This window comes from Bombina bombina, chromosome 1 (assembly GCF_027579735.1).
Source record: "Bombina bombina isolate aBomBom1 chromosome 1, aBomBom1.pri, whole genome shotgun sequence".
NCBI classification, from domain to species: Eukaryota; Metazoa; Chordata; class Amphibia; order Anura; family Bombinatoridae; genus Bombina; species Bombina bombina.
In genome coordinates this window covers 90,695,783-90,718,331 of record NC_069499.1, presented here as the reverse complement: position 1 = coordinate 90,718,331, position 22,549 = coordinate 90,695,783, and positions in this window count along the sequence as shown.

The following is a 22,549-nucleotide window of genomic DNA, read 5'->3' as shown; positions in this document are numbered from 1 at the left end:
CTAGGTAGAATAGTTATTAAACAGTTATTAACTATTTAATAACTACCTAGCTAAAATAAATACAAATTTACCTGTAAAATAAAATAAAACATAACCCAAGTTACACTAACACCTAACATTACACTACAATTAAATAAATGACCTAAATTAAATACAATTAAATAAATTAAATACAATTAGCTAAAGTACAAAAAAACCCCACTAAATTACAGAAAATAATAAACAAATTAAAAGATATTTAAACTAATTACACCTAATCTAATAGCCCAATCAAAATAAAAAATCCCCCCCCAAAAAAAAACCCTAGCCTAAACTAAACTACCAATAGCCCTTAAAAGGGCCTTTTTCAGGACATTGCCCCAAAGAAATCAGCTCTTTTACCTGTAAAAAAAAATACAAACACCCTCCAACAGTAAAACCCACCACCCACACAACCAACCCCCAAATAAAAACCTAGCTAAAAAAACCTAAGCTCCCCATTGCCCTGAAAAGGGCATTTGGATGGGCGTTTCCCTTAAAAGGGCAGTTAGCTCTTTTGCGGCCCAAAGCCCTAACCTAAAAATAAAACCCACCCAATACACCCTTAAAAAAGCCTAACACTATCCCCCTGAAGATCGACTTACTGTTCTGGAGACCGGACATCCATCCTCAAGTAAGCGGCAGAAGTCTTCATCCAACCGGGCCGAAGTCCTCAACGAAGCCGGGAGAAGTCTTAATCCAAGCCAGGCGAAGTGGTCCTCCAGACGGGCAGAAGTCTTCATCCAGAAGGCATCTTCTATCTTCATCCATCCGACGTGGAGCGGCTCCATCTTCAAGACATCAGACGCGGAGCATCCTCTTCATCCTGAGTCTTCTTACTGAATGATGGTTCCTTTAAATGACGTCATCCAAGATGGCGTCCCTTAGATTCCGATTGGCTGATAGAATCAGCCAATCGGAATTAAGGTAGAAAAAATTGCATTAGCCAATAGGATTGAAATTCAATCCTATTGGCTGATCCAATCAGCCAATAGGATTGAGCTTGCATTCTATTGGCTGTTCCAATCTAATTTTTATTTGGGGGGTTGGTTGTGTGGGTGGTGGGTTTTACTGTTGGGGTTTTTTTTTTACAGGTAAAAGAGCTGATTTCTTTGGGGCAATGCCCCGCAAAAGGCCCTTTTAAGTGCTATTAATAGTTTAGTTAAGGCTGGGGGGGGGGGGTTATTTGGGGGAGTATTTTGATAGGGCTATTAGATAAGGTGTAATTAGTTTAAATATCTTGTAATTTGTTTATTATTTTCTGTAATTTAGTGGGCGGGTTTTGCACTTTAGCTAATTGTAATTTAATTTATTTAATTGCATTTAATTTAGGTCATTTATTTAATTGTAGTGTAGTGTTAGGTGTTAGTGTAACTTAGGTTAGGTTTTATTTTACAGGTCAATTTGTATTTATTTTAGCTAGTTAGTTATTAAATAGTTAATAACTATTTAGTAACTATTCTACCTAGTTAAAATAAATACAAACTTGCCTGTAAAATAAAATAAACCCTAAACTAGATACAATGTAATTATTAGTTATATTGTAGTTAGCTTAGGGTTTATTTTATAGGTAAGTATTTAGTTTTAAATAGGAATAATTTAGTTAATTATAGTAATTTTATTTAGATTTATTGTAATTATATTTAAGTTTGGGGTGTTAGGGTTAGGGTTAGACTTAGATTTAGGGGTTGTTGTGGGCGGCAGATTAGAGGTTAATAAATGTAGGTAGGTGTCGGCAATGTTAGGGACGGCAGATTAGGGTTTAATAAAATTTAACTAGTGTTTGCGATGCGGGAGTGCGGCGGTTTATGGGTTAATATATTTTTATAGTGGCGACGATGTCCGGTTCGGCAGATTAGGGGTTAATAAGTATAATATAGGTGGCAACGATGTTGGGGGCAGCAGATTAGGGGTTAATAAAAATAATGTAGGTGTTGGCGATGTTGAGGGCAGCAGATTAGGGGTTAATAAGTATAATGTAGGTGGCGGCGGTGTCCGGAGCGGCAGATTAGGGGTTAATAAGTATAATGCAGGTGACGGCGATGTCGGGGGCGGCAGATTAGGGGTTAATAAGTGTAAGATTAGGGGTGTTTAGACTCAGGGTTCATGTTAGGGTGTTAGGTGTAAACATAAAATGTGTTTCCCCATAGGAATCAATAGGGCTGCGTTATTGAGTTTTACGCTGCTTTTTTGCAGGTGTTAGACTTTTTCTCAGCCAGATCTCCCCGTTTATTCCTATGGGGAAATCGTTCACGAGCACGTGCGACCAGCTCACCGCTGACTTAAGCAGCGCTGGTATTGAAGTGTGGTAAGGAGCACAATTTTGCTCAATGCTCACTTCTTGCCTTTTAACGTCGGGTTTGTAAAAACCTGTAATACCAGCACTGCAGGTAAGTGAGCGGTGAGAGAAAACTGCTCGTTAGCACCGCATAGCTCCTAACGCAAAACTCGTTATCTGGCCGAAGGATTGGAACACGTATTTGTATGTACTAGTGTGACTCTAAATCGTGACTCTTATGGCACGTAGTGAGAGTTTTAAGCTCTTATGTATATAAAGATAGAGTATACAATAGATATTGGTAATGTGCACTTTGAAGTTTCTATGTAGTATGTGTCCTCTTATAGATTTGAGGAGCAATTAGGATCTGTGCTATTTAACCACTATCCTAGGTATTCATAGTATCCTCTATTACGAACAGCTTATAAGTATATAGACTTAAATATAAACCAACCATGAGTCACTCCGTTTTACGGTTATAAGTTGGTATACATGTGTATTATTCTTGCAAGATGAATATACTTATGTTAGTTTAGTGTGTCACTTAAGACAGACCTTTATTTGTTAGAGATCTGAACGGATCTCTTATAATATGGGGTACAGTACGTGATCCGTACTTATTATTGTGTATCACAGGTCCTCTTATTTATTAACTCCAAATGCATATAATATGGGGTTCAGTTTTTCCCCCGTATAAGCCGTTATTATATCAGTGTGATTTATGATGCTGTTTTGAATAGAGCTGTATAACAGCGTTGCTTTATTTGCTTGTTTTTATTAGAGCTATATGGCAGCTTTTATTATGTACATCATTTAATAAGTCTGCTTTGTGTGTTAAGCTGTATATATAGCAATGTATTTAATTCGCTTCACTCTTATATGTTTTAGCTTATAGAGGTGTCTCTTTAAATAAGAAATGCAGGGATTAATGTACACAGATTTTTATATCTCTCGTCTTCTTTTTTTGTTAATTCTCAATATATCTATAGCATATAATTTGTGATTCACTTAATTTTTATGTTTGACATTTGTTGTTTAAATGTTTTTCTTACGACTTTATTAGCTGTATATATAATCAAATAATCAGTTTGCATCCTGCTTTAATGTTTGGTTGTGAGAGTATTTAGCAGAGTTTCTATTATCTTTGCTTGCGGAAGCTAATGGTAGTCACTTTTATATTGGACCCCCCCAGAATCAGCAGTAACAGATTTTTATATATACAATATGAGTTAACTGGTTTGTGTTGTTATTTCTCAGGTTAAGATTACCTTCAATTAATTTATAGCAATTGCTTCTTGCAAGTTATCGCCTAGATTTAGAGTTTTGCGGCCAAAGGGGTGCGTTAGCTACGCATGCTTTTTTCTGGCCGCACCTTTTAAATACCGCTGGTAGTTAGAGTTCACAGAATGGCTGGGTTTTCAGTGCGTTAGGCTCCAAAAAGGGAGCGTAGAGCATAATTTAACGCCACTGCAACTCTCGATACCAACGGTGCTTACGGACCCGGCCAGCTTCAAAAACGTGCTCGTGCACGATTCCCCCATAGAAAACAATGGGACAGTTTGAGCTGAAAAAAAAACCTAACACCTGCAAAAAAGCCGCGTTCAGCTCCTAACGCAGCCCCATTGTTTTCTATGGGGAAACACTTCCTACGTCTGCACCTAACATCCTAACATGAACCCCGAGTCTACACACCCCTAACCTTACACTTATTAACCTCTAATCTGCCGCCCCCGCTATCGCTGACACCTGCATATTTTTTTAACCCCTAATCTGCCGCTCCGTAAACCACCGCTACTTACATTATCCCTATGTACCCCTAATATGCTGCCCCTAACACCGCCGACCCCTATATTATATTAATTAACCCCTATTCTGCCCCCCACAACGTCGCCTACACTTATTAACCCCAAATCTGCCGACCGGACCGCACCGCTATTATAATAAAGTTATTAACCCCTAATCCGCCTCACTCCCACCTCAATAACCCTATAATAAATAGTATTAACCCCTAATCTGCCCTCCCTAACATCGCCGACACCTAACTTCAAACATTAACCCCTAATCTGCCGACTGGAGCTCACCGCTATTCTAATAAATGTATTAACCCCTAAAGCTAATTCTAACCCTAACCCTAACACCCCCCTAAGTTAAATATAATTTTTATCTAACGAAATAAATTAACTATTATTAAATAACTTATTCCTATTTAAAGCTAAATACTTACCTGTAAAATAAACCCTAATATAGCTACAATATAAATTATAATTATATTGTAGCTATTTTAGGATTAATATTTATTTTACAGGCAACTTTGTAATTATATTAACCAGGTACAATAGCTATTAAATAGTTAATAACTATTTAATAGTTACCTAGTTAAAATAATTACAAAATTACCTGTAAAATAAATCCTAACCTAAGTTACAATTAAACCTAACACTACACTATCAATAAATTATTTAAATACAATACCTACAAATAACTACAATTAAATAAACTAACTAAAGTACAAAAAATAAAAAAGAACTAAGTTACAAAAAATAAAAAAATATTTACAAACATTAGAAAAATATTACAACAATTTTAAACTAATTACACCTACTCTAAGCCCCCTAATAAAATAACAAAGCCCCCCAAAATAAAAAAATGCCCTACCCTATTCTAAATTAAAAAAGTTCAAAGCTCTTTTACCTTACCAGCCCTGAACAGGGCCCTTTGCGGGGCATGCCCCAAAGAATTCAGCTCTTTTGCCTGTAAAAAAAACACATACAATACCCCCCCCCAACATTACAACCCACCACCCACATACCCCTAATCTAACCCAAACCCCCCTTAAATAAACCTAACACTAAGCCCCTGAAGATCTTCCTACCTTATCTTCACCATACCAGGTTCACCGATCCGTCCTCGGAAGTCTTGATCCAAGCCTCGGAAGTGTTGATCCAAGCCCAAGCGGGGGGCTGAAGAGTGACGTCCATCCTCGGGCTGAAGTCTGGATCCAAGCGGCGGCTGAAGAACTCCATCATCGGGCTGAAGTCGGAAGTCCATCATCGGGATGAAGTCTTCTATCAAGCCGCATCTTCAATCTTCTTTCTTCTGGAGCGGAGAGGAGCCATCTTCTTTCCAACCGACGCGGATCCAACCTCTTCAACCGACGCCTACTCGCCGAATGACGGTTCCTTTAAATGACGTCATCCAAGATGGCGTCCCTCGAATTCCGATTGGCTGATAGGATTCTATCAGCCAATCGGAATTAAGGTAGGAATATTCTGATTGGCTGATGGAATCAGCCAATCAGAATCAAGTTCAATCCGATTGGCTGATTCAATCAGCCAATCAGATTGAGCTCACATTCTATTGGCTGTTCCGATCAGCCAATAGAATGCAAGCTCAATCTGATTGGCTGATTGGATCAGCCAATCGGATTGAACTTGATTCTGATTGGCTGATTCCATCAGCCAATCAGAATTTTCCTACCTTAATTCCGATTGGCTGATAGAATCCTATCAGCCAATCGGAATTCGAGGGACACCATCTTGGATGACGTCATTTAAAGGAACCGTCATTCGGCCAGTTTGCGTCGGTTGAAGAGGTTGGATCCGCGTCGGTTGGAAAGAAGATGGCTCCGCTCCAGAAGAAAGAAGATTGAAGATGCAGCTTGATAGAAGACTTCATCCCGATGATGGACTTCCGACTTCAGCCCGATGATGGAGTTCTTCAGCCGCCGCTTGGATCCAGACTTCAGCCCGAGGATGGACGTCACTCTTTAGCCCCCCGCTTGGGCTTGGATCAACACTTCCGAGGCTTGGATCAAGACTTCCGAGGACGGATCGGTGAACCTGGTATGGTGAAGATAAGGTAGGAAGATCTTCAGGGGCTTAGTGTTAGGTTTATTTAAGGGGGGTTTGGGTTAGATTAGGGGTATGTGGGTGGTGGGTTGTAATGTTGGGGGGGTATTGTATGTGTTTTTTTTACAGGCAAAAGAGCTGAATTCTTTGGGGCATGCCCCGCAAAGGGCCCTGTTCAGGGCTGGTAAGGTAAAAGAGCTTTGAACTTTTTTAATTTAGAATAGGGTAGGGCATTTTTTTATTTTGGGGGGCTTTGTTATTTTATTAGGGGGCTTAGAGTAGGTGTAATTAGTTTAAAATTGTTGTAATATTTTTCTAATGTTTGTAAATATTTTTTTATTTTTTGTAACTTAGTTCATTTTTATTTTTTGTACTTTAGTTAGTTTATTTCATTGTATTTATTTGTAGATATTGTATTTAATTAATTTATTGATAGTGTAGTGTTAGGTTTAATTGTAGATAATTGTAGATATTTTATTTAATTAATTTATTGATCGTGTAGTGTTAGGTTTAATTGTAACTTAGGTTAGGATTTATTTTACAGGTAATTTTGTAATTATTTTAACTATTTTAGCTATTAAATAGTTCTTAACTATTTAATAGCTATTGTACCTGGTTAAAATAAATACAAAGTTACCTGTAAAATAAATATAAATCCTAAAATAGCTATAATATAATTATAATTTATATTGTAGCTATATTAGGGTTTATTTTACAAGTAAGTATTTAGCTTTAAATAGGAATAATTTATTTAATAAGAGTTAATTTATTTCGTTAGATTTAAATTATATTTAACTTAGGGGGGTGTTAGTGTTAAGGTTAGACTTAGCTTTAGGGGTTAATACATTTATTACAGTAGCAGCGAGATTCGGTCGGCAGATTAGGGGTTAATAATTGAAGTTAGGTGTCGGCGATGTTAGGGAGGGCAGATTAGGGGTTAATACTATTTTCTATAGGGTTATTGAGGCGGGAGTGAGGCGGATTAGGGGTTAATAACTTTATTATAGTAGCGGTGCGGTCCGCTCGGCAGATTAGGGGTTAATAAGTGTAGGCAGGTGGAGGCGATGTTGAGGGGGCAGATTAGGGGTTAATAAATATAATATAGGGGTCGGCGGTGTTAGGGACAGCAGATTAGGGGTACATAAGGATAACGTAGGTGGCGGCGCTTTGCGGTTGGCACATTAGGGGTTAATTATTGTAGGTAGCTGGCGGTGACGTTGTGGGGGGCAGGTTAGGGGTTAATAAATATAATATAGGGGTCGGCGGTGTTAGGGGCAGCAGATTAGGGGTACATAAGTATAACGTAGGTGGCGGTCGGCAGATTAGGGGTTAAAAAAATTTAATCGAGTGGCGGCGATGTGGGGGGACCTCGGTTTAGGGGTACATAGGTAGTTTATGGGTGTTAGTGTACTTTAGAGCACAGTAGTTAAGAGCTTTATAAACCGGCGTTAGCCCAGAAAGCTCTTAACTACTGACTTTTTTCTGCGGCTGGAGTTTTGTCGTTAGATTTCTAACGCTCACTTCAGCCACGACTCTAAATACCGGCGTTAGAAAGATCCCATTGAAAAGATACGCAAATGATGTAAGGGGATCTGCGGTATGGAAAAGTCGCGGCTGGAAAGTGAGCGTTAGACCCTTTAATGACTGACTCTAAATACCGGCGGTAGCCCAAAACCATCGTTAGGAGCCTCTAACGCTGGTTTTGACGGCTACCGCCCAACTCTAAATCTAGGCCTATGTGTTTATTTTCTGTCCGTTCAACAGTTCCAGCTTATATAGAGCTTTTAAATCTAAGTACACACACTTAGATTGAATCTTAAATTACCATGTTACCCAGTTTGTTAATTATGCCAAAATTGACCCAAATCGGTTTACCATTATGGGTGGTACGAAAACTACAGTAAATTAAGGATAGCTTAAAGGGACATAATACTCATATGCTAAATCACTTAAAACTGATGCAGTATAACTGTAAAAAGATGACAGGAAAATATCACCTGAGCATCTCTATGTAAAAAAGGAATATATTTTACCTCACAATCTCCTCAGCTCAGCACAGTAAGTTCTGTGTAAAAAGTTATACTCAACTGCTGCTCAGCTGCAGGTAAAAAAATGAAAAAAATGAAGAAATGAACAGCAGCCAATTAGCATCAGCAGTGCTGATGTCATGAACTCTTTTACTGTGATCTCCTGAGATTTCACTTAACTCTCATGAGATTTCATAGCAAACTTCCTTTAAACTGAATAGGGAAATAAGATGAGAGTGCACGTAATCTCGCCCCTTCCGCTGTCCCGGGACAGACATACTGATATGCTGCTTAGGAGTCCTTAACAATGGGATGTGGCTAGTGAGGATCTTTTGAGGTAAAATATTTTTCTTTTTTATATAGAGATGTTCAGGTGATATTTTCTAGTCAGCTTTTTACAGCTATGCTGCATTACTTTCAAGTTTTTAAACATTTGGGTATTATGGCCCTTTAAGGCTTTAGCTAAAAACACAGGAGCTCCTAGGACTCCTCACCAAGACCCTAACCTTCCTGACATTTTTTGCTGTGAACCGGCTTTCTCAAAGGATAATTGCGCCGTCGGGTAGTCGGCTTTTTATAGCGTGTCGACTCAAGCCCACAAGTTTGATGTTATTCATTTGGGGATTGGTTATTGGGTAGCGTGTATTACCACGCCCACTGAAGTGATAGCATTCTCTTTAGGGGTATTGATTGGATAACGCCACTGACATTTGTTAAGTTTGTCAACAGACAGTTTCATACGAGGTAGTCTTTGGGCGATCTATGTTAATAATCATTATTCTGTAAATGATAACATGTGCAACATTAGTGATTTATTTCACCGTAGTTTTAAATCTTATTAGGCCACTTCTTAAAGGGACAGTCTACACCAGAATTTTTATTGTTTTAAAAGATAGATAATCCCTTTATTACCCATTCCCCAGTTTTGCATAACCAACACTGTTATATTAATATACTTTTAACCTTTGTGATTATCTTGTATCTAAGCCTCTGCAAACTGCCCCTTTGTTTCAGTTCTTTTGACAGACTTGCAGTTTAGCCAATCAGTGCCTGCTCCCAGATAACTTCACGTGCATGAGCACAGTGTTATCTATATGAAAAACATGAACTAACACCCTCTAGTGGTGAAAAACTGTTAAAATGCATTCTGAAAAGAGGTGGCCTTCAAGGTCTAAGAAATTAGCATATGAACCTCCTAGGTTAAGCTTTCAACTAAGAATACCAAGAGAACAAATCAAATTTGGTGATAAAAGTAAATTGGAAAATTGTTAAAAATTACATGCCCTATTTGAATCATGAAAGTTTATTTTGGACTAGACTGTACCTTTAAGTTATTTACTAACTCATTATTATACTTAATACTTATCTATTCACGATCTCAAGTTTGCTCGGGTTGTTTGGACGTGAAAGGATTGTGACTTTAGTGACTGTTGTGAAGGAAAGAAAGAAGTTGAGGATTTTATATATGATTTTGATCAAGAAACTTTAATTAAAAGGCTTCTTGATGTTTTAAAAGTGACGAGTGTCTAAATGTATGTGTGCTTATTCTATTAATTCTGTCATACCCTGGTGGGTAGAATATGAACTCTCTAATGGAGCAATTTGTGCTATGTGCGATGTGCTATATAATGTTTAACTAATTGCACAAACATATCTTATAGTGCTAGTGGTGATTAATCTACATTAGGGTTCAAAGTGATATATGAGATTACAGTGAAATTACAGAAAAAATTAATTAACACTTTTATTATTCTTAATATGAGTGTTAAGTATAATATGAGAGTATTGAGCATAGTTTTTTCTTAATTAAAATATGTACCTGTGGGACATATTGTAGTTATTGTTGTCTACTAGTAATGTAGGGTCATATTATGACTTGTAATTGCTAATGTTATGTTTAATAGTATGGATTCTTTCACCACCCAGCCATTTTTGGAATCCACCTGGATGCAGCTTACGCTTTTTCTCTTTTGCTCTCTCTCCTCCCTCTCTTTTGCTCTCTCTCCCCTCTCTTTTGCTCTCTCTCCCCCCTCTCTTTTGCTCTCTCCCCCTCTTTTTTGCTCTCTCTCCCCCCTCTCTTTTGCTCTCTCTCCTCCTTCTTGTTTGCTCTCTCCCCCTCTTTTTTGCTCTCTCCCCCTCTCTTTTGCTCTCTCTTCCCCCTCTATTTTGCTCTCTCTCCCCTCTCTCATTTGCTTTCTCTCTCCCCTCTCATTTGCTCTCTCTACTTTCTCATTTGCTTTCTTCCCCCCCCTCTTTTGCTCTCCCTCTCCCCTCTCTTTTGCTCTCCCTCTCCCCCCTCTCTTTTGCTCTCTCTCCCCTCTCTTTTGCTCTCTCTCCACCTCTCTTTTGCTTTCTCTCCCCCTCTCTTTTGCTCTCTCTCCCCTCTCTTTTGCTCTCTCTCCCCCCTCTCTTTTGCTCTCTTGTTCCTCTCTTTTGCTCTCTCCCCTCTTTTGCTCTCTCCCCCCCTCTCTTTTGCTCTCTCCCCCTTCTCTTTTACTCTCTCCCCCCCCTCTCTTTTGCTCTCTCTCCCCCCCTTTTGCTTTCTCTCCCCCTCTCTTTTGCTCTCTCTCCCCCCTCTCTTTTTCTCTTTCTCTCCTTTCTCTTTTGCTCTCTCTCCCACCTCTCTTTTGCTCTCTCTCCCCCCTCCTGTTTGCTCTTTCTCTCCCACCTCTCTTTTGTTCTCTCCCTCACTCTTTTACTCTCTCTCCCCCTCTCTTTTGTGCTCTCTCTCCTGAAAACGCGTCAGACAGATGGTATGCTCCATGCTTGTATGAGCTTTTTTTTATATAAAACAATAAAGGATTTTTGTTTTTATATGACCCTCTGATGTGCAGACAATTTTTTTTCTACTATGCGTTCATATTGAAAAGAACCTACAAAAATTCAACTTCTTCTTGAAGTTTTTCCACTATCTCTTAAAGGACTGCTAAGAAACTGGATTGTCCACTTGGTACTTAAAGATGCCTTCCTTACATACATTCATCTGCAAAAGAAGGCTGATATCTTTAATAGGACAGTATATAGCCTAGCATAATTTCGACAAGTTGAAATTAAATACATAACTTTTTTTTCTAATTCAGCAGATTCTTTTTTAGATAAATAAATAGTCAAGCATATGATAACATTTGATTTCTATGTTTAGTAAAATGTAGGTGTTTCCATCATTACCCTAGGAAAATCCACATTTTAAGTCTATGAAAATCAACATTTGAAAGTTAAAATTTGGATATTTGAATACTACATACAATAAAGGGAATGTTTTAATTATTTCATGCAACCATTCATTCATTTTTTACAAATGTGCCAAAAAATCCACCATCCACAATTTTCCGCACCTGTACTGTGCATACTATTTTACTGTCACTGTGCAATTTAAAAGAAAATCTATTTTAAATTAGTTGCATTTTACCTTCTTTCAGCACAAACTTGTTGACATCGCCAACTTGAAAGTGCCCTCTCATGGGGATCTTCCTCTCTTTTTCTATGTAAAAAAATAATAATAATTACCACCTGACCATGAATAGGTGTCCTGTATGTCCCTTAGTGTTTTTGTAAGAGAGGGTCAGCTAACAAACCAGTGTAAATTAAAGATCTCCAATCATAAAAAAATATATTTTTGAATGGTCTAATGGAAAAAAAGGATAAAAAAATTATCACAGGTTTAAATATGTCTGGATTTTGTAACCAAAATATACAGTAGATCTATATTGATGACATTTTTCATTGAAAATCTGATATTATTTAATAATAGCTTAGTCGAATTATTGAGGCACAGGTCTCATAAAATACTTACGGCTAGATTACGAGTTGTGCGTTAGGCTTAAAAACGCTGCTTTTAACGCCCGCTGGTATTACGAGTCTTGAAATGACAGGCTCACCGCTCACTTTTTTGGCAAGACTCAGAAATACCGCAAATCCACTTACGTCAATTGTGTATCCTATATTTTCAATGGGACTTGCATAGCGCCGGTATTACGAGTCTGACCAAAAGTGAGCGGTAGACCCTCTCCTGTTTAGCCTGGTACCGCATTTTAAAGTCAGTAGTTAAGAGTTTTATTTATTTAACTAGGTACAGTAGTTATTAAATAGTTATTAACTATTTAATAACTACCTAGTTAAAATAAATACAAAAGTACCTTTAAAATAAAACCTAACCTAAGTTACAATTAAGCCTAAAACTACACTACAATTAAATTATTTCCCTAAATTAAATACAATTAAATACAATTAAATTAAATTATCTAAAGTGCAAAAACAAACAAACACTAAATTACAGAAAATAATAAACAAATTACAAGATTTTTAAACTAATTACACCTAATCTAATCCCCCTAACAAAATAAAAAAGCCCCCCCAAATAAAAAAAAGCCCTACTCTACACTAAATTACAAATAGCCCTTAAAAGGGCCTTTTGCGGGGCATTGCCCCAAAGTAATCAGCTCTTTTACCTGTAAAAAAAAAAGTACAAATCCCCCCCCCAACATTAAAAACCACCACCCACACAACCAACCCTACTCTAAAACCCACCCAATACCGCCTTAAAAAACCTAACACTAACCCCTTGAAGATCACCTTACCGGGAGAAGTCTTCATCCAATCGGAATTGAAGGGACGCCATCTTGGATGATGTCATTTAAAGGAACCTTCATTCTTCAGTTGGACATCGTTTGAAGAGGATGGTCCGCGTCGGGTGTCTTGAAGATGGAGCCGCTCCACGCCGGATGGATGAAGATAGAAGATGCCACCTGGATGAAGACTTCTGCCCGTCTGGAGGACCTCTTCTTCCTGGCTTGGGTGAAGACTTCTGCCCGTCTGGAGGACCACTTCGCCTGGCTTTGTTGAGGACTTTGGCCCGGTTGGGTGAAGACTTCTCAAGGTATGGTGATCTTCAAGGGTTAGTGTTAGGTTTTATTAAGGGGGTATCGGGTGGGTTTTAGAGTAGGGTTGGGTGTGTGGGTGGTGGGTTTTAATGTTGGGGGGAGGGTATTGTACTTTTTTTTACAGGTAAAAGAGCTGATTACTTTGGGGAAATGCCCCGCAAAAGGCCCTTTTAAGGGCTATTTGTAATTTAGTATAGGGTAGGGCTTTTTATTATTTTGGGGGGCTTTTTTATTTTATTAGGGGGATTAGATTAGGTGTAATTAGTTTAAAAAAACTTGTAATTATTTTATTATTTTCTGTAATTTAGTGTTTGTTTGTTTTTTGTACTTTAGATTATTGTATTTAATTGTATTTAATTGTATTTAGTTTAGGGAATTAATTTAATTATAGTGTAGTTTTAGGTGTAATTGTAACTTAGGTTAGGTTTTGACTTTATTTTAACTAGGTAGCTATTAAATAGTTAATAACTATTTAATAACTATTCTACCTAGTTAAAATAAATACAAAGTTGCCTGTAAAATAAAAATAAACCCTAAGCTAGCTACAATGTAACTATTAGTTATTTTATAGGTAAGTATTTAGTTTTAAATAGGAATAATTTAGTTAATTGTAGTAATTTTATTTAGATTTATTGTAATTATATTTAAGTTAATACATTTAATATAGTTGCGGCGATGTTGTTGTCGGCAGATTAGAGGTTAATAAATGTAGGTAGGTGTCGGCGATGTTAGGGACGGCAGATTAGGGTTTAATAAAATTTAACTAGTGTTTGCGATGCGTGAGTGCGGCGGTTTATGGGTTAATATATTTTTATAGTGGCGACGATGTCCGGTTCAGCAGATTAGGGGTTAAAAAATTTATTTTAGTGTTTGTGATGTGGGGGGGCCTCGGTTTAGGGGTTAATAGGTAGTTTATGGGTGTTAGTGTACTTTTTAGCACTTCAGTTAAAAGTTTTATGCTACGGCGTTAGCCCATAAAGCTCTTAACTATGACTTAAATGCAATACCAGTCTTGACAGGACTAGGTCTACCGCTCACTTTTTGGAAGACTCGTAATACCGGCGTTAGTCAAATCCCATTGAAAAAAGAGGATACGCAATTGATGTAAGTTGATTTGCGGTATTTTCGAGTCTGGCCAAAAAAGTGAGCGGTACACCTGTACCTTCAAGACTCGGAATACCAGCGGGCGTTAAAAAGCAGCGTTGGGACCTCTCAACGCTGCTTTTTAAGGCTAACGCAAGACTCGTAATCTAGCCGAAAGTAACTTGCTGGGCCTAAGTGTGGGTGAAAAATCCAGACCAGGCCTCAAAATGGCCCTGGAACACCCAAAGTCAGCCTCTTTTTCACACCTGCAAGATAGCAGGGGAATCTTTTTTCCTATCTTTATGTTTTCTAAGTGTTGTAGTTGTAATTATTTGGGGGGGTTTCACATTGCTCTCAGTGTTTCCTCTAAGTCCAGCTTTTGTGAGCGGCCCTGCAGTGAAACAGTTAATTAGGTTCTTTTCTGTCTGCACAGTGTACTGTTTGCTTACAGCAGGCTGTGGTTCACTAATTAAAGGAATAGTATAGCCAAAATTTTACTTTCATGATTCAGATAGAGCATGCAATTTTAAGCAACTTTCTAATTTACTCATATTATCAATTTTTCTTCGTTATCTTAGTATCTTTATGTGAGAAATCAAAAATGTAAGCTTAGGAGTTGGCCCATTTTTGGTTCAGCCCCTTGGTAGCGCTTGCTGATTGGTGTCTAAATGTAGCCATATGTCCCTTTAAAGGGACAGTGTACTGTAAAACAAGTTTCCCCTTAATGTGTTCCAAATGACTTGTTATACCAGCTACAAGGTATAAAATGTATGAGAAATTGCTAATTTATGTTTCTTTTTGTAAATTAAAAAGCTGGATTTGATCTTTGGAACCCCAACCCATCAAAATAGGATAAGCTTGCTGAGAGATCAGACATTGTTATCTTATTACTCAAATGATTCCCTTTTTTATCTCTACAATACTCAGAAAAAAGCAATAGAAAATGAACATTTTAAAACTTTATCTTTCTCACACCCCACAGGGAGTGTAATTTCTTCTGCTGATTGTGTTTACATAGCCTGTCAATAGACTATACTTAAGTATATAAACTTTCAGTAAAAAAAAGGGATACCACAAGCAAAATCAGCTATTTCAAATGCCACTATAAAGGGAAACGGAGCTATTTGTTAACAATTTACCAGTATCATGGATCACTGGGAACAAATTAAGGGGGGCATTTTTTTAGGGCATACTGTCCCTTTAAATTAACATATAAAACAGGAAGTTGGTTCCATTTTACTCCATTGATTTAAATTTACTTTTACAACATAATATCTCTGAGTCTGCTCTTAAATATATGTATTTTCTGACTGATTATTGCAGAGTCCCATTCACACAATACAAATGCAGATCAAATCTCCTTTGTCAGCTGCTGCTGTTTAAGCCGAGGTATTTTTGACATCATAATTGCAGGGCTGTAGCCACGCTTTACATTAGTGTACAAAACACTCATTAAATTAAAATTCTTCCATGAAATCATGAAAATAAACAGTGCGTCCATGCTGGCATCAACAAATTCACAGGACGCTTCTGTGTTTTCTCAGATCTGTCCTTAGTTTGACTGTAGAACAAGGTTTCTTTTAGCAATGAAGTGTTAAAGGTTCACATTCTTTTGAAGGCACCTTTCTGCTTATTTTTAAAATTATTACTTTAATTGTTTTTACAACTCGTAATATTTTAAAGCTATTAAGCCTCAAAGTTGTGGGAAAAAATTAACACAGTGATTACTCTGAATTTCACAAGGGTTGGATGGAGGTGATTGGAGAGAACAACAATATCACAGCTGAAATAAGAATATGCATTACATTGGTTCTGCTGAATGTGTGACAATACAACACATGGTATATTTATTGCAAGTGGGCTATTTGATGCAATTAAGGTTTATGATGGTATAATGAAGAATGTATTATTATTTTTATTTTTTTAACAAAGCAAAATTCACCAAAACCCTCTCTCACTTCACATTAAAGGGCTATAATAGTCAAAAAAATACTTTTTCTAATTCATTAGAACATGTCATTTTAAGACTATTGACCCTGTACTAGTGTGTGTTTAACCCTGGCAAAATGCACAGTAGAAGTGCCATTCAGGACCCGCAGATAACTGCTGGTCCTTGATTGGATCAGCAGAGGGTTCTGCTCCAGTCCAGCAATGCTCTGCAGGTTAAACACACAGTACTGCATGGTAAATAGTAGTAAAAACATAATTTATGTAAGAACTTACCATATAAGTTAATTTCATGATGGCAAGAGTAGAAAAGACCTGTTTCCCAAACCTTTAAAAGCCTATAAATACTCAACCCACCTCACACATACTTCAGCTTAATGTTTAGTCAAGTTGTGAGGTGTTTAAGGAGTAAAAGCCAAAAAGAGGAATAGGAAAAAATATGTGCATATAAACAAAAAAAATAACCCAAAAAAGGGTGGGCCTCGTGGACATTCGCCACCATGAAAGAAATGAATTTATCAGGTATGTTCTTACATAAATTCTGTTTTCTTTCATATAGGAGGCGAGAGTCCATGAGCTGTTACATATGGGATATAATACCCAAGATGTGGAAGTCCACAAGTAACAAGAAAGGGAGGAATAAAACAAAAATAGGTTTTTTTCGCTTAGAAATTAAATAATAATAAAAAAAATACAGGCACCATTACCAAATTAGACAACTGCCTGAAGGACCTCTCTACTAAAAGCTGCTTCTGACGAGGCAAAAACATCAAAATGGTAAAATTTAGTAAAGGTATGCAGAGAAGACCAAGTGGCCGCTTTGCAAATTCGATCAACTGAGGCCTCATTCTTGAATGCCCAAGATGTGGCAACTGATCTAGTAGAATGGGCTGTAATTCTCTGAGGTGGAGACTGACACGCCTCCAAATAAGCTTTGTGAATCACAAGTTTCAACCAAGAGGCTAAAGAAATAGCTGAGGCCTTCTGTACTTTCCTAGAACCAGAACTTTAGTAGCATCAACATAATATCTGAATGCTCTGACAACATCCAAAGAATGCAAGGTTCTTTCAGAAGCATTTTTTTGGATTAGGACACAAGGAAGGATCAATAATTTCCCTATTAATGTTGTTAGAATTAACAACCTTAGGTAAAACTTTGAAGGAAGTCTGCAAAACAGCTTTATCTTGATGAAAAATTAGATAAGGAGAATCACAATAGAGAGCAGACAATTCAGAAACTCTTCTTGCAGAAGAGATAGCCAAAAGTAAAAACACTTTCCAAGAAAGTAGTTTGTCTAAAGAATGCATAGGCTCAAAAGGAGGAGCCTGCAAAATCCTTAACACCAGATTAAGGTTTAATTATAATTAAAGCCTGAACAAAACAATGAATATCTGTAAGATGAGTTATCTTCCTGTGGAACATAACAGAAAGAGCAGAGATTTTTCCTTTCAAAGTTCTGGCAGACAAACCTTTATCCAAACTATCCTGAAGAAACTGAAGAATCCTAGGAATTATGAGAAGAAAACCATGAACCTCTATAATTGAGAACTAAACATTCAATTTCCATGCCATTAAGTTTAGAAATTTGAGATCTGGATGGAATTAGGGACCTTGAGATAGAAGGTCTAGTCTTAGAGGAAGAGACCATGGCGGGCAACAGGACTCCAAATAAAGTCTGCATACCAAATACTGTGAGGCCTTGATGAGACTTTCAAAAACACAGAGGAGTGTTCCATTGTTATCTTTGAAATGACTCTGGGAAGTAGGACTAGAGGGGGAAATATGTAAGTGTGCTGGTATGACCAAGGCACTACTAGAGCATCCAACACCTCCGCCTGAGGATCCCTGGACCCTGAGAGGTACCTGGGAAGTTTCTTGTTCAAATGTGAGGCCATCAGATCTATTTCCGGAAGATCCCACATTTGTACAATATGATAGAATACATCTGGGTGGAGAGACCACTTCCCCGGATGTAGGGATTGACGACTGAGATAATCCGCCTCCTAGTTGTATACACTTGGGATGTGAATTGCAGTGATTAGACAGGAATTGGATTGCACCCAAGAAAGTATTCAAGATACTTCTTTCATAGCTTAGGAACTTCAAGTTCCCCCTTTATAATTGACAAATGCCACTGTAGTGATATTGTTTGTCTGAAAACTGATGTAAGGTTCTTTCTTCAATAGAGGCCAAACCTGAAGAGCTCTGAAAAGAGCACAGAGTTTAAAGATATTGATTGGTAACCACTTCTCTCAAGGGTTCCAAATTCCTGTGCTGTCAGAAACCCCCAGACAGCTCCCCAACCTGTAATACATGATTACAGACCAGGTAGGTCAATCCCCCTGAAGAATAAAGTGGTGGTTTAACCACCAAGTCAAAGAAAGTTGTGTGTTGGGATTTAAGAATATCAGTTGTGATATCTGATTGTAATCCTTGCACCATTGGCCGATGCTGAAATCATGAGGTCTAGAACTTCCATACACATAACCACTAAAGGGAATGGTAGAGACTAAAGATTTAAACAAGCTGAAACCAATTGTATTCATCTATTTTCTGTCAGGGATAGAGTCATGGACCTTTGTTCGAGGAATCAAGAAACTTTTTGGTAAATTGAGCCTCCAACCATGTCTTCGAAGAAACGACAATAGTTCTTTTGTGAGAGAATCTGCTCAATGAAAAGATTGAGCTAGTACCAAGATATTGTCCAAATAAGGAAACACTGCAATATCCTGCACTCTGATTACAGAAAGAAGGGCATTGAGAACCTTTAAAAAATTATTGGAGCTGTTGCTAGGCCAAAAGGAAAAGCAACAAATTGGTTATGCTTTTTTAGAAAAGAGGATCTCAGAAATCGATAATGATTTGGGTGGATTGGGATGTGAAGGTAAGCATCCTTTAAGTCTATTGTGGACATAAAGTGACCTTGCTGGACAAAAGGTAGAATAGTCCTTATAGTTTCCATATTGAAAGTTGGAATTCTTAAAAATTGAATTAAAGTTTTCAGATCCAAAATTGGTCTGAATGAATTTTCTTTTTTTGGTACAATGAAGAGATAAAAACCCATCCCTTGTTCTTGTAAGGGCACTGGGACAATTACTCCCATGAGTTCCAGGTCTGAAACACATTTCAGAAATGCTTGGGCTTTTATAGGGTGACTTGGGATATGGGTGAGAAAAAAATCTTCTCATACAAGGTCTTATTCTAAAACCAATTCTATTTCCTCTGAGAATTTATATTCTGAATCCTCAGATTTTGGACAGAAGAACTGTCTAAATGTTAACTGTTGGGGGCTGCACCTTCATGCTGGCTTAGTGGCTGGATTTTGGTAACTTATATTGCTTGGACTTATTTCAATTTGAATAAGGTTAGAGCAAGAAGCTTTATGGGAGGGAGCAATTTTCTGTTCTCTATTCTGAAGAAAAAAACGAAAACAATTGGGAGCCTTAAATTTCCCCTTAGACTTTTTGTCTTGAGGAAGGAAAACTTATTTACCTCCATTAATAGTGGAAATAATAGAATCTAGTTGAGAACCAAATAGATTCTTTCCTTTAAAGGAAAGAGATAGTAATCTTGTTTTAGACACCGTATCAGCATTCCATGATTTAAAGGGACAGTCTACACCAGAATTTGTATTGTTTAAAAAGATAGATAATCCATGTATTACCCATTCCCTAGTTTTGCACAACCAACACAGTTATATAAATACACATTTTACCTCTGTGATTACCTTGTATCTAAGCCTCTGCAAACTGCCCCCTTATTTCAGTTCTTTTGACAGACATTCATTTTAGCAAATCAGAGCTGGCTCACCTGAACTCCACGTGTGTGAGCACAGTGTTATCTATATGACACACATGAACTAACACCCTCTAGTGGTAAAAACTGTCAAAATGCCCTGAGAGAAGAGGCGGCTTTCAAAGGCTTAGAAATTAGCATATGAACCTCCTAGGTTTAGCTTTTAACTAAGAATACCAAGAGAACAAAGCAAAATTGGTGATAAAAGTAAATTGGAAAATTGTTTAAAATGACATTCTCTATCTGAATCATGAAAGTTTATTTCAGACTAGACTGTCCCTTTAAGCCATAAAGCTCTTCTAGTAAGAATAGCTAAAGACATAGGGCTCCATGTTCTAAGCCGTCAATTAATTCGACATTGTAGACGCGGATAAACTCGCCGTTACTCGCCACGGGCGAAATGGTGCCCGCTGTCACTATGTACTAATAATCCACCCAGAAATAGACACATCTAGCCCGCCACGAGCAGTGGCGGATTATTGATAAATTTGATGCCTCGCCGCGACTAAGCTAATCTACTTAAATGTCAGTAGATTTGTATGGCCAATTATTAACACGGGACATGCAAGGTGTCAGAAACGTCATAGTAGTCGCGGGAAAAGAATTTGGCTACTATAAAAGTGCAACTTTTCTAAACAACTTTATTATTGTTCCAAATTTTTTAAACAGTGACTACAGTGTGTTATTTTTGTAGTATTTATTTATCCTTCCTATAGAAACTTGACTTTATAGATTGCCATTCTTCTGGGGTAGATGGTAAACAAACATATCGAGAAAAAATAACCATCATAGCCCCTATAACTTTTGATGTGGCGTGAAAATGCTGATTGACTCATTCCAAAAATATGCTAGAAACTGCCTGAAAGGATCCTGTTGCCATACATTTATAGTATTCTGTCTTCTAGAACGGATTTGCATCATACGGAGAATAAACAAATACATAAGTGTCTCCATAGCTGCTGAAATCAAGAATGTAAGTACAATGCTGATATTACTGCCTTTTATATATGTCTAGACTGGCGTCTACATTGACTTTCCTATGGTTTTGTACCTTGCCCGCCACCTAAAAGGTGGCGAGGCAAAACTAACGAGGTGGGAGCGGAAAATGTAGTGAGCGGACAAATAGATTTTTTAGTACATTAGTTTATGGTGAGTTGGTGGTCAAATTTGTCTATTTACAGTGAAAAATGGAGAGGTAGCGAGGTTTGGCGGATAAGTACGCTCACAATTTTAAATATGCGGGTTTGAACATAGTTGACGACTTTGTACATATCAGTTTGCGAGTTATGACGCGAGATTTTTTGCGGGTAGCTCGCTGACTGCTTAGTACATGGAGCCCATAGTTTTAATGTTGATTTTCATGTTGTCAAATACTGCATCGCAAATAAAATGATTTGCATGTTGAAGTAAAAGAAGAAAGTTGGAAAATTCAGGATCTGAGCTGAGCAAGACTAGATAACCAAAAGGTAGAGGAAGCTTTAACGTCTTGCGAATATAAATGCATAAATCTTTATCTAGGATTGATTTTTTTTTTAATATCAAGTGTAATGCTTACTTCAGAAATTAAAACTGAAATCCTAGATATTCTAGATATTATCATTTCTGATCACGCTATTATCTCCCTGAATATTCCACGTAAGTCATGCGCCACAGAAACCTGCCATCATTTTTTTCCCCAAAATGTTTATTTCAAAATAGTGAGTTTACTAATTGGCTTCTGCATAAATGGAGAGACTACCTATTCTTTAATAAGGACTATAAAGACAAAACAGAAATATTTTGGGAAGCTGCTAAAGCATACCTTAGAGGGGAGATTAAAGGGACATTAAACACAAAAAATTTCTTTCATGATTCAGATAGAAAATACAATTTTAAACAACATTCCAATTTACTTCTATTATCTAATTTGCTTCATTCTTTAGATATATTTTGTTAAAGAAATAACAGTGCACATGGGTAAACCAATCACAGGAGGCATCTATGTGCAACCACCAATCAGAAACTACTGAGCCTATCTAGATATGCTTTTCATGAAGGAATATCAAGATAATGAAGCAAATTATATAATAGAAGTAAATTAGAAAGTTGTTTAAAATGGCATTCTCCATCTGAATCATGACAGAAAAAATGTGGGTTTAATGTCCCTTTAAGTCCTATATGATCAAACAAAAAAGTTAAAAGCCCGCAAAATTCAGCTGGCAAATCAGGTTAGTAACGTACAGAAAATACATAAACAATCCTAGCAAAATATGCTGCTATAAATATCAAGCTGCTAAACAGGGGAGAGATCTCTTAATAAAACAAAAAACTGCCAGGGAAGAGCTTAAAATAAATGCAAAATTCAAAGGACACTTCAGTAAATCAGTCTAATTTTTATCTAGGCTTGACAAAGCTATGAATAAAGCTAGGCAGGATAGATTTACGGATCTGGCAAATATTAAGAAGTTTTTTTTAGATACTATCAAAATATCTTTGCGGCAAAAGATTTTAATATAGATAATAAACATAAATTTTGGAATAAAATGAATTCTCCTAAGATATCCAACAGCTTCATGGACACTATAAATGCCCCTATTACTAACAAGGAAGTTCTGGATGTAATTGACTGTGCCAAACTTAAAACAGCCCCAGTACCTGATCAACTTCCTTCCGAATTCTGCAAAATTCTGAAA